General features: G+C 37.5%; 1 pseudogene; it reads right to left on the bottom strand.

The window, feature by feature from the left end:
- On the bottom strand, positions 1 to 1,353 carry LOC149116332 (adenosine receptor A3-like; annotated as a pseudogene).
- Between the last annotated feature and the right edge of the window lie 1,516 nt (positions 1,354 to 2,869).

Raw genomic sequence — 2,869 nt, 5'->3', positions numbered from 1 at the left:
TCGTCATTTGAAACATCTTTTTTTAAATTTACAACAATGATGAAAACTTTCCCACGGCTGTCTTCTTGCAAAAGAAACATTTCATACTGATATATTAAAATGAGTAAGCACCATTTTTAAATTAAGGCAATGCTCACAAGAGCTTTTAAAATCTTAGTCTTGAACATCATTCTTCGTTACAAGTCAGAGCTAATTCAAATAAAATGGCAAGACAGTTGTCTGATTGTGTTCTTAACTGCTTGTCTAACTTCTTCTATCTTCCAACAGTAAAGAATCGGGTTTAACGAAGAGTTTAAGAAAACTGAAGTGACTGTATAATACCAAGCGGTATAAACAGATAAAGATCATCCACCACTAGTTGCTAAAGCCGACGTTACAACACAGGGTAGATAACAAGCGACCAGCGTCAGTTGCAGCAATATTGCAGTAGACACTGCCTTTTTATATCGCACTATGTTCAGTTGATTTGTTTGGTTCGGTTGTTGAACATTTTGTTGAACTTGATTTTGAAGATTACGGAGGGTCACGAAAATCTTTGTGTAAGAGAAGATCGAGATAATAAGAACCAGTGGTATACCTACGGTGCCATACAAAAAGGTTATAAGGGGATTCCAAAAGCACATTGCTGAAAAAACAGTGGACACAAACCAGAAGGTACCACATAGACTCGGTTTAATGTTACAACTTGTCTGTATCTGAGTCCCAACAACAGGGCGAGAAGTCTATCCACACTTATTGCAGTCATTGTCCCCAAAGACACCCCACACAAAATATTGCTTGTTACAAGACCTGCCACTGATATGTAGCGGCACATATTCCAATGTTCAGTCACCACAGACATCCAACAGCCAACACAAAGAGGCTCTGCAAATAGACCAACACAAAGATCAGTTGTTGCAAGGCATCGAAGCAAGAGTTTGGACGGCGGATGAAGCGAAGACTCCTTGTGAAGAGCAATCAGGATCAAAGCATTTCCAACAAATGCAGAAACGGACAGAAAAGAATTTAAAACTAAAATAAATGTCAACTGGCCGCTTAGTTTATCAGTTAGTCCTTCCAAACATAATAGTTGTTCAAATGTTTTCTGCTGTCCATTTCCAGCGAAGTTTGCTGTTGCCATATTGATCTGAAATGCTTACTAGAAACTGTCTAAACTTCTCAGAGTCGTAAAGTTACAAAGCGGTTCCTTAACATCTGACGAACTACCAAGACGCTTTTTATAACGCCAAATTTCAAGATTGCTTAAATATGTCAGTACATGTATGATTGACAGTTTCTGGAAAGACAAATTAACTAGCTATAGCTCAGCAGCTGGGTTAAGCCCAAAGAGTCACTGGTTGTTGTTTCCGATTAAAAAAAAGAACTACGGGTTTAAAACTATCCGCATTTTATTTCATGTGATAATAAAAAAAATGTCTAGTTTAACTATTAGTTTTGAAGGTTATATTTTAGCTGCAAGAAATATTCGCAAATTATGCAAACTTTACGGGTTAAATTAATTTTTTCCTCAATCAGGAATCAACTAGTTACCTTGTGCTTCTGTTTCAAAACGAGTCCCCATGCAAAACTTTTCATTTGAAAATGAGTTTGATTTGCATGAAAATGAACCTGAAGGGGAAACACATTCGTATATCAATGATTTCGGACGAAGACTCGTTTTGACACTGAGGCAAAAGGCAACTCAGAAATGGCCTCAGAAATGTTAGCCATTGTTACAAAGATGGAGGTTTTCGTTAATTGTCGAGCGTTAATTGGTTTTTCGCTGGTTTTTCGCAGTCTCTGTAGTTTAGCTACAGGGTCTTATCAGCCCCATTTAGTTTTACTCAAGGTTTATCAAATTAATCACGTTTTCTGATGAAGAAAATGAAAACTTTACACAAGTTTGTTTGATTCCTCCAACACTTCAAAGCACTGCTGGTCAAGTTATCCAAGACAAAGTGTTTCCAGCCTTGACAGCTTTACTGTTTCTTTGTTATTTTAAATGAAATGACTTTCTTCCTTCTTTGTCATTCTGGCTGACAAACAAGTCTCCTTCAAAAACTTTCCACGTAAATGATTGATGCAGAGATAACATAGAATTAAATATTTGTTTTGATCTCGATTTACATTCACTGACAATCCAAATGTATTTGTATTTTCTTCGGTGACTCCAAACTCGGGGTTCTTTTTGCATTGCAAATTATAGCTTCCCTCTCCTAAGATGGATAGTTTTGGTTTTATTTTTTTCACAATGCTATGCAAAGGTGCTGTACTAGGAATAACAAACGATGCGTCACTACTTTGTCTCCAAAAAGCAACCTTCGATGTATCAATATTCTGACATGGCTCCGACGCTATCAGGACAAAATTACAAGTTTCTTTTCGTCTTGGATACAACGAAAACACCACCAAATACAGATGTTTTTCCTGAAAACCGCAAAGCCGTGTTAAAAAAATTGATATATCGAACGTAGCTTACTTACAACGTTCATATTAGGTACACAGAAATATATTAAAGTTGCTTGAAGTTTCTTACCGATTTGCCTGTTTTCACCTGTGCTGAACAGATTTGTTTATTTAAATGTAGTCACTGGACCATGGAAAACCCAATAGAACTGAGCTACTATTGTGATTACCCACGACCTGCCCCCTTCTATCTCGTAGCTTAGTCGGCGGAGCAACGGGTCTCTAATCTGGAGGTCTTGAGTTTGAAACCTCCAAAGTGCTGCGAGGTACAACTTTGTATTAGCAAATGCACCGTTAACTCCAGTCCACTCATTCACGATGCACTCTCTTTTAGAACACTGATTGTATACTGACACTGCAGGGAACTTCGTCTCACATGCTTAGGATACTAATCCCGCTTTCTTAAACTAAAACCTACAATATG

This window comes from Orbicella faveolata, unplaced genomic scaffold (assembly GCF_042242905.1).
Source record: "Orbicella faveolata isolate gen_17 unplaced genomic scaffold, um_ofav_v1 contig_12, whole genome shotgun sequence".
NCBI lineage: Eukaryota > Metazoa > Cnidaria > Anthozoa > Scleractinia > Merulinidae > Orbicella > Orbicella faveolata.
The sequence above is the reverse complement of the archived record's forward strand: the minus strand, read 5'-3'. Positions and strand labels throughout refer to the sequence as shown.